The sequence below is a fragment of the Desmodus rotundus genome, chromosome 7 (genome assembly GCF_022682495.2).
Source record: "Desmodus rotundus isolate HL8 chromosome 7, HLdesRot8A.1, whole genome shotgun sequence".
NCBI lineage: Eukaryota > Metazoa > Chordata > Mammalia > Chiroptera > Phyllostomidae > Desmodus > Desmodus rotundus.
In genome coordinates, this window is record NC_071393.1 from 31,851,795 (window position 1) to 31,866,224 (window position 14,430).

Below are 14,430 nucleotides of genomic sequence, written 5' to 3' on the forward strand. Positions count from 1 at the left end.
ATAGCTGCATCTTCATCTAGTAAAATCATTATCTCTTATTTTTTACTAGCTACAGAACATCAGTTACACTTAGACATATCTATTGCTTTCCATAACTGTGGTTATATGTCTATATAGCTCTCAATAGTTATAGAGCTCCATTACATACTATATATCATTTTGTCTTTTAATAACCTGGATGAAGGGAGGCAGCATCAAACATGGGCTTCAATCACTCAACTTCTCCATCTGTGGGGTATCCCCATGGTTTTCCCCCACTTCAGGTATCCTCCCCACCTGGTGGGAGGAGGAGAAGGGGGGCGGGAGCTGATCTGCCCCATTTGCTGCAGTATAGGTTTTTCAAGATGATGGCAGAGTAGGTAGATCTTGCGCTCATCTCATTCCAGGACAAAAATGGAAGTAAAACTAAACTGAGGAACAATTACCCTTAATAACCAAATAAAGACCAGTTGAAGAGGAGTCTTATAACCAAGGATTTGCAGAAGAAGCCATGTTGAGGCTGCACCTGAGACTCACAATCAGCCAGCCTGAGGGTCTGTCCCATACAATAATAGGTCAATAGAAATTTAAACTTGGTTACAACAGGAGGGCCCACATAACCCACACAAGGGACATTCCTAGAGCACACAGCTCAGGAAATCAAGGTAACTGTACCACTGGGTCCCACAGACACCTATTATGTATGGCCATCCCACGAAGACTAGGAATCATAGCACATCTATATAATACCTAGAAGCAAATATGAAAGAGACAGTCAAAATGGAGAAACAAAAAACAGACCCCAAATGAAAGAACTAGAGGAAACTCCAGAAAAAGAGCTAAATGAAAGAATGGAGGCAAAGAATCTATCAGATATGGAGTTCAAAGTAATTGTTATATGGATGCTCAATAAACCTACTGTGAACTACAACAGCATGAAAAAGGACATAGAAACCATAACCATATGAAAGAACCAGCCATAAATAAAGAATATCATAACTGACATCAAAAATACACTGGGAGGAATAAAAAGTAGGTTGGATGAAGCAAAGGATAAAATCAGCAGAAGACAAGGTACAAAGAAACATCCAATCAAAGCAAAAAAAAAAAAGGATTAAAAGAATGAGGACAGCCCTGATTGGTGTGACTCAGTAGATTGAGTGCCGGCCTGCAAACTGGAAGGTTGCTGGTTGGATTCCCAATCAGGGCATATGACTGGGTTGTGGACCAGGTTCCCAATTGGGGAAAGGTGAGAGGCAACCCATTGATGTATCTATTGCACATTGACGTTTCTCTCTCTCTCTTCCCCTTTCCCTAAAAGTAAATAAATAAAATCTTTTAAAAAAGAATGAAAATAGTTTAAGGGAATTTTGGGACTATATGAAGTGTAACAACATCCACATCATAGGGGTACCAGGAGAAGAGAGAAAGCAAGGGATTGAGAACCTTTTAAAGAAATAATAACTTTTCTAACCTGGTGAAGGAAAAAGACACGTAAGTCCAGAAAGCACAGAATGTCCCAAACACAATGAATCCAAAATGGCCCACACAAAGACATATCAAAATTAAAATGGCAAAGATCAAAGACAAAGAGAAATCTTAAAAGCATCAAGAAAGAAGCAGATAATTACCTACAAGGGATTTCCCATGAAACTGTCAGCTGATATCTCAATATAAACATTTCAAGCTGGAAGGAATTGGCATGAAATATTAAAAGTGATAAAAAAGCAAAGACCTACAACCAAGACTAGTTTACCAGCAAGGTTATTGTTTAAAATTAGAGGAAAAGTAAAGAGCTTCCCAGACAAGAAAGACCTAACAGAGTTTCTAATCGCCAAACCAGGATTTCAAGAAATGTTACAAGGCTTGCTTTAAGAAGTAGTAGAAAACAACAACAATGAAAAGAAAGAGATAAATGATAAAATGACAATAAGTATGTATCTGTCAATAATCACTTTAAGTATAAATGGCTCAAATGCTCCAATCAAAAGACAAAGGGTAGCTGAATGGATAAGAAAACAAAACAAGACCCATACATATGCTGTCTACAAGATATCCACCTAAGAATGAAAGATATACAGAGACTAAAAGGAAAGGGATTAAAAAAGGTATTTTATGCAAATGGAAATTAAAAAAGCTGAGGTAGTAGCAATCCTTATATTTGACAAAATGACTTTAAAACAAAGGCTATAGTAAGAGACAAGAGGACACTGCATAATGATAAAGGGATCAATTATAAGAGGATATAATCACTGTAGATATTTAATGGTAGGTGATTTTAACACTACTGACACAAATGGATTGATCTTCCAGACAGAAAATCAGCAAGGAAACAATGGCCTTAAATGGCACCCTAGATCAGATGGATTTGATATCTTCAGAGCATTTTAACGCAAAGCAGCAGAATATACATTCTTTTCAAATGTACATGGCATATTTTCTAAAATAGAATACATGTTAGGATAAAAAAGAAATCTTGATACATTTAAGAAGATTTAAGAAATCATATCAAACATCTTCTCTGACTGTAATGGTATGAATAGAAAAATCAACCACAGGAAAAAAAAATACCCTGAAAAACACACAAAGTCACAGAGGCTAAACAACATGTTAGTGAACAATGAATGAGTTAACAATGAGATCAAGGAAGAAATGAAAGGTTACCTTGAAAAAAATGAAAATGAAAACACAAGAACCCAAAATGTATGGGACACAGCAAAAGCAGTACTAAGAGAAAATATGATAACATTACAGGCTCACCTCAGGAAACAGGAAAAAGGGAACGGGAAAAACAACAACAAACAAAGCCCAAAGTGAATAGAAAGAAGGAAATAATAAAGATCAGAGCAGAAATAAATGAAGTAGAGTCCAAAAAAAAACTAATACAAAAGATCAATGAAACAAAGAACTGGTTCTTTGAAAAACTTAATAAGATTTACAAAGCTTGAAACAGATTCATCAACAAAAAGAGATGACCTAAATAAATAGAAATGGAAATGAAAAAGAAATAACAACAGACACCAAAGAAATAAAAAAATATATTATAATATTATGAACAACTATATGCCAGTAAATTGGACAATCTGGAAAAGATAATTAAATTCCTAGAAACATAGTCTTCCAAAAATGAATTAAGAAGGATCAGAGAATGTGAATAAACAGATTATAGCTAGTGAAATTGAAGCAGTAATCAAAAAACTCCCAACTAATAAAAGTCCTGGACTGGATGGCTTCACAGCAAACTATAACAAACATTCAAAGAATAGCTAATGCTTATCCTTCCTAAAATATTTCAAAAATTAAAGGGGAGTAAAAACTCACAATCTCATTTTACAAGGCTAGTATTATCCTAATTTCAAAACCAGATAAAGACACAACAAAGAAAATCACAGGCCAATATCCCTGATGAACATAGATGCTAAAATCCTCAACAAAATATTAGCTAACCAGATCCAGCAATACTTTAAAAAGATCATACACCATGATTAAATGAGATTTATTCTGGGGGGTGCAAGGTTGATAGAATATCTACAAATCAATAAATGTGATACATCACATAAACAAAATGAAAGGTAAAAATCACATGATCATATCAATAGATGCAGAAAAATCATCTGATCAAATCCAGCACTCATAATAAAACCTCTCAGCAAACTGGGAGTAGAGGAAACACAACTCATAATAAAGGTTATATATGACAGACCTCAGATAGCATCATACTCAGCCAAGAAAAAGTAAAAGCTTTTCCCTTAAGATCAAGAACAAGACAGGGATCTGCTTTTACCACTCTTACTTGACATAGAACTGGAAGTCCTAGCCACAGCAATGACAAAAGAAGAAACAAAAAGCATCTGAATTAGAAAGGAGGAAGTAAAACTGTCATTTTTTTGGATATGACATGATATTGTACATAGAAAACCTTAAAGATTCCACCAAATATCTACTAAAGCTAATAAATGAATTCAGCAAAGTAGCAGAATACAAAATTAATATTCAGAAATTAGTGGCATTTCTATACAACAATAATGAACTATCAGAAAGAGAAACTAAGAAAACAATTCCATTTGTTGCAACAAAAAGGAAGCTACCTATGAATGAATTTAGCCAAAAAGGTAAAAAACCTGTACTTAGAAAACTATAGTACATTGGACTTCCAGTCAAGACAAAGGTGTAGGTAAACATACTGCATCTCCACGCACAACTATAGCAAAAAATACTACTAGACTGCAAAACAGATTTCACCCAGAATTGTCAAAAAATCAAGCTGTGTGGATGTCTGACAACCAAGGATTTAAAGAAGCAACATCCATCCACATGGGTAGGAGTGACAGAGATGTGGAGAGGTGCAGAGAGGCATGGAGAGGTGCAGAGGTGCACGGAGGGGAGGTATGGAGACAGTGAGTGGCACAGAAAGGCACACAGAGATGGGAACAGGCTATGCCACATTCACGTGTAGTGGATAAAAAAATGGAAGGGATACCTTGGGAGCAAGGGATCCCAGTCCCAATCCAGATCACCCAGCCCAGGGTTTCAGCATCAGGAACATAAGTCCCCATAAATTCTGGCTGTAAAAACCTGTAGGGGTTGGGGCAGCAGAAGAAACTGCATCCTCTTAAAGGGCCAGTAACGGACTTGGAACTCATGCAGACCCACTCCCTCTGAGATTCAGCACCAGGATAATGGCTGGAAGGGCCCGGTAGCATATGGGGAATACGAGAGGTGTGAGTGGAGAGACACCTTCCTCCTGGACAAAACTCCAGAGGCCAGGCAGCACCAGTGTCCACTCTGTGAGCCCTCCCCTACACAGAGCAACAGAACGGTGACATGGATTGCTCTGCTGTGGCGATTACCTAAGACTTCCCCCCATAAAGCTTAACAGATGTGGTAAGACAGGGAGTCAAAGCTGCTATACCTAATACACAGAAACAAACATAGAGAGGCTTCCAAAATAAAGAGACAAAGAAATATGGCCCAAATGAAAGAACAGAACAAAACTCAAGAAAAATAACTATTTTGAAATGGGAATAAGCAACCTCTCAGATGCACAGTTCAAAACACTGGTTGTCAGGATTCTCTAGGAACTCAGTGCATACTTCAGTGGCATAAAAAAGACCCAGGCTGAAATGAAGGTTGCATTAAGTGATATAAAGAAAAAATTACAGGGAACCAACAGTTGAGAGGATGAACCTGAATATCAAATCAACGATTTGAAACACAAGGAAGGAAAAAGCATTCAATAAGAACACCAGGAAGAAAAAATAATTCAAACAAATGAACAACAACGAAAAAAGAGGATAGTCTTAAGAACCTCTGGGACATCTTTTAACATACAAACATCTGAATCATAGGGGTGCCAGAATAAGAAGAGGAAGAGTAAGAAACTGAAAACTTGTTTGAAAAAAATAATGAAAGAAAACTTCCTTAAACTGGTGAAGGAAATAGACATACAAGTTCAGGAAGCACAGAGAGATCCAAAGAAGATGGACCCAAAGAGGACTAAACCAAGATACATAATAATTAATAAAATGCCAAAGGTTAAAGATAAAGAGAGAATCTTTTTTAATATATTGTATTGGTTATGCTATTACAGTTGTCCCATTTCCCCCCCTTTATTCCCCTCCATCCTGCACACCCCCTCCCACCTTCATTCCTGCCCCCCTTAATACATGTCCCTAGGTCGTACATGTAACTTCTTTGGATTCTACATTTCCTATACTATTCTTAACCTCCCCCTATCTATTTTGTACCTATCATTTTTGCTACTTATTCCCTGTACCTTTTCCCCCATTCTCCTCCCTCCCCACTGATAACCCTCCATGGGTTTTCCATTTCTGTGATCCTTTTCCTGTTCCAGTTGTTTGCTTAATTTATTTTTGTTTTCGGGTATTGTTGTTGATAGTTCTGAGTTTGTTGTCATTTTACTGTTCATAGTTTTTGATCTTCAATTTCTTAGGTAAACCCCTTTAACATTTCATATAATAAGGGCTTGGTGATGATGAACTCCTTTAACTTGACCTTATCTGGGAAGCACTTTATCTGCCCTCCCAGTCTAAATGATAGCTTTGCTGGATAGAGTAATCTTGGATGTAGGTCCTTGCCTTTCATGACTTCAAATACTTCTTTCCAGCCCTTTCTTGCCTGTAAGGTTTCTTTTGAGAAATCAGCTGAGAGTCTTATGGGAACCCCTTTGTAGGTAACTCTCTCCTTTTCTTCTGCTGCTTTTAAGATTGTCTCCTTCTCTTTAATCTCAGGTAATGTAATTATAATGTGCCTTGATGTGTGCTTCCTTGGGTCCAACTTCTTTGGGACTCTCTGAGCTTCCTGGACTTCCTGGAAGTCTATTTCCTTCACCAGATTGGGGAAGTTCTCCTTCATTATGGTTGCAAATAAGTTTTCAATTTCTTGCTCTTCCTCTTCTTCTTCCAGCACCCTTATAATTTGGATGTTGGAACATTTAAATTTGTTCTGGAGGTTCCTAAGCTTCTCCTCATGTTTGTGAATTCTTGTTTCTTCATTCTGTTCTGGTTGAATGTTTACTTTTTCCTTCTAGTCCAAACTGTTGATTTGAGTGCTGGTTTCCTTCCCTTCATTGTTGGTTTCCTTCATTGGTGCATTTTCCTTTTATTCATTTTTCATAGCCTTCAGTTTTTCCTCCATTTTGCAACCATACTGAACCATTTCTGTGAGCATCCTGATTACCAGTGTTTTGAACTCTCAACTGATAGGTTGGCTGTCTCTTCATTGCTTAATTGTATTTTTTCTGGAGCTTTGTTCTTTTATTTGGGCCATATTTTTTTGTCTTGGTGGGGACTGATATGTAGTAAGGGGAAGAGCCTTAGGTATTCACCAGGGTGGGGCAACCCATGGCACTGCATTGTGGGGAGGGGTCTGAGAGAGATCAATGCTGCTCGCTCAGCTCTCTGCTAGCTTTCAGTTACTTCCTCCTCTAGTCATCCAGAAGCAAATCAGGCCCTTCTGGTGCTGATTCCCAGCTGGGTAGATTTGTGTATATTTTAGGAGGTGTGCATCTCTCCAATGAACTGTCCTGTGATACTGGGAGTTTCTCCTGCTGCTGCCACCCCCACAGGTTTTTTCAGTCAAATGTTTTGAGGCTTTATTTCCCTGCTCTGGAACCCTGGGTTGCACAATCTGTCTAGCACCCCCATTGTTCCTCCTGGTTTATCCACATGCAAATGTGGGACTGCCTGCTCTGCCAGCTGCTGCCTTGCTCAGTCTCCAGCTGCCACCTCACTGGGTCCTCCACCTGCTACCTTGCCATGAATCCTCTCCACCTGGCTGCCAGTCTTGGCTGTCCCTCCTACTGGTCTGGATAAATGTTTATTCTTTATATCTTTGGTTGTCAGACTTCATACAGTTCGATTTTCCGTCAGTTCTAAATTTGTTGTCCTTCCTTTGGTTGTGCAAGGAGGCACAGTGTATCTATCTATGCCTCCATCCTGGCTGGAAATCCCCTAGAACTTAAGGAGAGAATCTTAAAAGAAGCAAGAGAAAACAGAGTTACCTGACTCTCTGAAGTATTTAGAGAGTTACCTAACTTTGAAGTATTCAAAGTAATGAAAAGCAAGGATTTACAATCTAGATTACTCTATCCAGCAAAGCTATCATTTGGAAGGGAAGGACAGATAAAGTGCTTCCCAGATAAGGTAAAGTTAAAGGAATTCATCATCACCAAGCCATCATTATATGAAAGGCTAAAGAGATAAGAAAAAGAAGAAAATCAAAATGATGAACAGTAAAAAGGCAATAAATTCACAACTATCAATAATTGAATCCAAATAATAAACTAAGCAAACAAGAAGAACAGGAACAGAGTCCTAGATATGGAGATCATTTGGAGGACTATCAGTTGGGAGAGGGAAGGGGGGAAATGGGAAGAAAGGTGCAGTGGTTAAGAAGCACTTTTGTCAGGTACTTCTTAAGGTACAGTATAGGCAGGTGGATGATAAGAACAGTATAGGAAATGAAGTAGCCAAAGAACTTATATGCATGATTCATGGACATGAGCTAAGTGGGGGGATTGCTGGAGGGAATGTGGGTACTGGGTGGAGGGGGGCAAACGGGAAAATTGGGATAACTGTCATAGTGTAATCAATAAAATATATTAAAAAGAAAACTATAGTACACTGAAGAAAGAAAATGAGGAAGATACAAATGAGTAGAAGCATGTAGCATGTTCATGGACTGGAAGAATTAACATCATTAAAATATCCATGCTACCTAAAGCAATCTATAAATTTATAGCAATTTCTATTAAAATACCAATGGCATTCTAAAAACTTATATGGAACAACAACAACAACAACAAAAAGACCTGAATAACCTCAGCAATTTTGAGAAAGAAGAACAAATTTAGAGGGATAGCAATACCTGATTTCAAACTATAATACAAGGCCATTCATTGCAATCAAAACAGCCTGGTACTGGCATAAAAATGGACATATAGATGAAGGAAACAGAACAGAGTTCAGAAATCAACCCTTTTCTCTATGGTCAATTGGTATTTGACAAAGGAGGCATGAGCATACAATGCAGTATAATCAGTCTCTTCAATAAATTGTTTGGAAAAATTGGATGGGTACATGCAAAACAAAACTGAAACTAGACCACCAAATTACACCATAAACAAGTATAAACTCTAAATGGACAAAAGACTTAAATGTTAAGTCATGAAACCACAAAAATCCTAGAAGAAAACATAGGCAATAAAATTTCAGACATTTTTCATAGCAACATTTTTGCTGATATGTCTCTTAGGGCAAGGGAAAAGAAGGAAAACAAACAAAAGGGACTACATCAAACTAAAAAAAACTTGTGCACAGTGTGGGAGACCATCAGTAAAATGAAAAGGCATCTCACTGTATGGGAGAACATATTTGCCAGTGATACATCTGATAATAGGTTAATTCCCAATATTTATAAATCACTTATAAAACTAAACACCAGGAAGACAAAAAATCCAATTAAAAATTATCAAAGGCCTGAATAGACCCTTCTCCAAAGAGGACATACTGAAGGCCAATAGACATATGAAAATATGCTCAGTGTCATTAATCATCAGAGAGATGCAAATTAAAACCACCAGATATCACCTCACACCTGTCAGAATGGCTATCATCAGTAAATCAACAAATAAGCATTAGCAAAGATACAGAGAAAAGGGAACCCCTGTGCACTGTTGGTGAGAATGCAGACTGGTGCAGCCACTGTGGGAAACAGTATGTAGTTACCTCAAAAGAATGGAACTGCCTTATGACTCAGCCATCCCACTTCTGGGAATATACCTTAGAATCCAGAAACATCAATTCAAAATAATATATGCACCCCTATGTTCATACCAGCATTATGTACAATAGCCACTGGAAGTAGCCCAAGTGAACATCAGTAGATGAGTGAATAAAAAAGCTGTGCTACATTTATACAATGGAATACTACACAACCATAAAAAGAAGGAAATCCAACCTATTGCGACATCATGAATGGAACTGGAGAGTATTAGGCTAAGTGAAATAGGCCAGTGAAAGTCAATACCATATGATCTCACTTATATGTGAAATCTAATGAACACAGTGAACTGACAAACAACATAGAAGCAGAGGCATAGATACATGAAACAGACTGACAGCCATCTGAGGGAAGGGGCAGGGGGACTGGAGGAAAGGAGGTGAAGGGATTAGCCAAAGAATATATATGCACAACCCATGGACACAGAAAACAGAGTGGTAATGGCCAAAGGAAAGGGGAGCGGACGTGATTGATGCAGGCAAAAAGAGAGAAATGCGTTAGTGTTGACAATAAAAATGAAGAAAAAAATGTTTTCATCTGTAAAATGTGCATAATGGTAGTATCTATCTCCTTAGTTGGTGGTGAGAAAATAATGTCATCCATGTAACATGGTTAGCTTGGAGTTACCACATTAGCAATGTTGAACATGTGTTAACTGTTTTTTGGAGGCTTGCTTTAGATCTCACACATACCTGATGACAGAGCTGGGCTAGAATCTGGGAATTCTAACTCAAAGAGTCCTGTTCTTACTAATATACTACTGTTTTTGAGGGTCTTGGAGGGAAACTAGAAGGACATTTTTTATGTGTGGGGGAAAAGAGTGGATCACTTACTTTAATTCTGGGTTTATATATACCCACCATATTCACTCATGGGTTCTTAGTCAGTCACCTACAGCCTGGGTTAGGCACTGTGCTGAGGATTGGCCATAGTAAAATCTCATTGCGGCATAGTCTGTGTACTCAGAGAGCTCATATCTAGTGGGTGAGACAGATACGTAAAAATTAATGTGCCAGGCATTTGATACATTTTGGGGGGAAATAGCAAAAGCAAGTACAAGGTGCTCTGCCGTGCAAAAGGAAAGAAGAACTTAAATGCCCAGAGACATTGGCAAAATTATGCCTGAGCTAGCTAGACAAAATGATGAAGAAAGGACATTACAAATAGTGGGAATAGTGTGTACAGAGGAAAGAATTGTGAGAAAACAGGACACACCAGGGCATGCAGATACTTCCATGTAACTGGTGTCCAGTGAGAGTCTGAGGAAAAGGGTAGGAATCAGATTGCAAAGAGACCATATGTCATATCAGGGCATGGAATGACTTCTCTGTACATGAGAACACTCTACTGTGTAATAGTCAAAATTCATTTCCTCTCTATGTTCCTTTAATGTCAGGACCATGTCTTTATCATGTCTGCTTCTCTAGGTCCTATCACCATGCCTTGTTTGTAGTTTTAGTTTAATAAAAATGTACTTCACTTAAAAACATACTAAAAATGTTTGAATTACAGTTTATGTTCCATATTATTCTGTATTAGTGTCATACATACAGCAAAGTGGTTAAAAATTATGCATTTTACAGAGTGGTTCCCTGCTCCTTCAAGTATCCACCTGGCCAATCCATAGTCACCTCAATATTACTGAACTATATTCCCCATGCTATTACTTACATCCCATGATTATCTCTAACTACCAATTTGTACTGCTTAATCCCTTCATCTTTTTCACCCAGTCCCAATACCTTAACCCGTGACAGCTGTCAGTCTGTTCTCTGTATCTATGAGACTGTTTCTTTTTTGTTCGTGAGTTTATTTTGTTCGTGAGTTTATTTTGTTCATTAGATTACACATATAAGTGAAATCATATGCTGTTTGACTTCCTCTGACTGACTTACATGAGGATTGGAGGACACTATTCCCAGAAACAGACTTTAGATCCTCCTATCTTTTAAGCAAGAGAAACTGAGAATACAATTTAAACCATGACAGGGGCTGTGAAAAAGAGACCTAGATATGTGAGGTATTTGGGGGACATTTTGGAGGATAGGCTGCTGGAAGTGGAGAGTAACTGAGAGAGAGAAAGCTGGGGTGTCTTCCAGGTTTCTGCTTGGGTGATAGGGGAGATGGTTGGTCATTATTAGCACCAGGAGAAGTCAGCAGGACTTTGAAACCATTGGTCTGGTGTTCTGGAGATAGTGCTGGGATGGCAAAGGGAATGTGAATGAGCAGTATCAGTAAAGTAGACAGGAGGTGAAGACTCAGCCTTGGAATAGATGGCCCTGAGAGGATGAGCATGAGAAGTTTTGCTTTGCCTGTGTTTGCAGACATCAGGGGGTTTTACTACATGAGTGAGAATCTCTGGATAAAGCTCCTCTAAGAACCGCAGTTCCAGGCATTTCACTGGGTTTACACACTTATCTGACTGGCAACTCCTGTGTAATTGGGAAGTTATTAGGCAGCCAGTAGATGATCTCAGCTTTGTCCTTCCAACTGCTCACTCTCTGCCATGTCATTGCTCATCAGCTGCTGAATCAAGTCAAGGTGAGAAGAGGGAAGACAAAGTATCCACTTGGCTGCATGTAAAAGGCCCCAAGTTTATTAGGACTGGAGATGAATCTATTAAACTATTGGCTATCATGATATTGCAGTAGTATTTTTGAATTTGTGTTGCCTTTCCAAGACATGGATGGTGCAAAATAGTCTTAACTGTGGTCAATATTTTTCTTTGTGTGAGGCATAGTTTTTAAAATTTAGATTTAAAAAAAAATTTTAACTACCACTCCTCCTCAGATCCTTTCTCTAGAAAGCTGCTTACAGAGTGAGTAGCTCCCTGATATTTTACTCAGAAGAATTTCTCTTTTCAGTTCAGAATTTTATCAGCAATTCTTGTGCTAAGAGGAGTCAGGAAATGAGGCACTTCTCACATTGTCCTTGAAGCTATTATTCATCAGGGGGTGTTAATAATAGCCTACATCACCTCTATTGTCTGCCCCAAACATAAGCAACCAGACAGGAAGGCAGAGGAGAAAGTAAAGATCGCTGAATGAGGCAGAAGAGCTGATAGAGTGTAAAGAAACAAAAAATGCAAGGTAGAAAAGATGGTTGTGTAAGGTGAAATGTTTGAGTAGATTAATTACTTAACAGACAGAAAATAAACCAGATTTCCTGGTTTAAAGACAAGGAGAACAACAGGAAAGTACTCTGAAATCTTCAGCGTGAGATTAAAGACATACCAAAGAGTGAGGTAGCTAAATAAATTAGGGGTCATGGCCCCTAATTTATTAGGCTGATGCATAATAGACTAAGGGGCTTACTGGGCTTCCACCACCCCTTACTATTGCTCCCTGTGATTCATGCTTCCTCTTTTTGCTGTGAGGGAAAACTGGCTCTCTAAACACTTTCCTTCTTCATTATTGAACTGATTTCAAGAAACTCCAACTGGGATTTTCAGTTTGTGGGGGTGAGCAGGCAGGAGAAGGTACTAAGCAAGACAAGAGAAGTCAAAGTGATCAAACTAATTCCAAACCGGTGGGCTAATAGAAGTGTCTTGGGGGGAAAATGATTGCATTGCTTTGTGGGAAGGCTGTGTGTTGTGTACATTGCTGCATACAGGTAGATAATATATATGAAAACACCTTCTTCTAATTTGAAAGCATAGTGCCTGCCTACCAGAGAACTCATATAAGGCTCTCAAGAGAGCGGAAACATTTGAGATGAAAGTTGGTAGGGCTTTTACGCTGTGCTGGCTGAGTATTTTGAAGTGAGAGTAAGAAACAAAGAATACACTGACCTGGGAGGTCACGGGGTATAACAAGAGGTGTACAAGAGGGCATAACACACTGCTGACCCAGAGAAAACCAAGCCGTTCGTGCTGGGGCGCAAGTCCAGGGAGTGATGGGTGCTTCGTGCACTGAAGCTCAGTCAGTTGTTCCTGTCCCTGGTCCTGGCAGCTTCTGGGCCCTATGAGATAACTAACTGGCTTGGGGGAGGCTGTTGAGTCTGGTCTTTTGTTTCAGAATCTTTAAAGGCAGTGGCATCAGATTTAATGGGCTTCAGAAAGGCAAGCTTTATGCTCCTATGTTTCTTACTAAAGCTTGTTAGAACTAAGATGAAAGAAGCTCTTTAATCCTAACTAGGAATGAGAGAGCTGGGACATGTTTGTTTATTTTTATTGTATTTTTTTCCATTACCATTTATTGCCCTTATACCCCTCTCCACCTTTCTGCCCCACAATTACCATGCTGTTATCCATGTTCATGAGTCCTTTTTCCTCAATCCCTCCACTCCCTAACCTTCTCCACTACTAGCTGTCATCTGCTTTCTATATATGAGTCTGTCTCTGTTTTGCTTGTTATTTCAGTTTGTTCATTAGATTCCACATATGAGTAAAATTATATGGTATTTGTCTTTATCCGACTGGCTTATTTCACATAGCATAATGTTCTCTAGGTCCACCCATGTTGTCTCAAAGGGAAAAAAAGTATCTTCTTTTTTATGGCCAAGTAGTATTCTATTGTGTAAATGTCCCTTAGTTGTTTTATCCACTCATATACTGATGGGCAATTGGGCTGCTTCCACATCTTGGTGATTGTAAATAACACTGCAATGAACATAGGGGTGCTTATGTTCTTTAGAATTAGTGTCTGAGGTTTCTTTGGATAAATTTCCAGAAGTGAAATTGCTGGGTCATAAGGCAGTAACATTTTTTAACTTTTTGAGTTCTGTCCATACTGCTTTCCACAGTGGCTGCACCAATCTGTGTTCCCACTAATAGTGCACGAGGGTTCCCCTTTTTCCACATCCTTTCCAGCTCTTGTTTGTTGATGTATTGATGCTAACCATTATGGCTGATGTAAGCTGATATCTCATTGTTGTTTTAATTTGCATTTCTGAGATGGTTAGTAATGTTGAGCATCTTTTCATGTGTCTGTTGGCCATCTCTATGTCCTGTTTGCAGAAGTGACTATTCAGGTTCTTTGCCCATTTTAATTGGATTTTTTGGTGTTGAGTTGTCTAAGTTGTTTATAAATTTTGAATATTAACCCCATGTCAGATATACAAGTGAATATGTTCTCCCATTCAGTGGGTTGTCTTTTTATTTTGTTGATAGTTTCCTTTGCTGTCCAGAAACTTTTAGTTTGATATAGT

At 38.5% G+C, this 14,430-nt stretch overlaps 1 long non-coding RNA gene across 1 annotated transcript in view; it reads left to right on the plus strand.

The window, feature by feature from the left end:
- LOC123479434 (uncharacterized) overlaps positions 1-14,430 on the plus strand; it is a 377,575-nt gene that overhangs the window by 62,304 nt on the left and 300,841 nt on the right. The gene's annotated exons all lie outside the window — the stretch shown is intronic.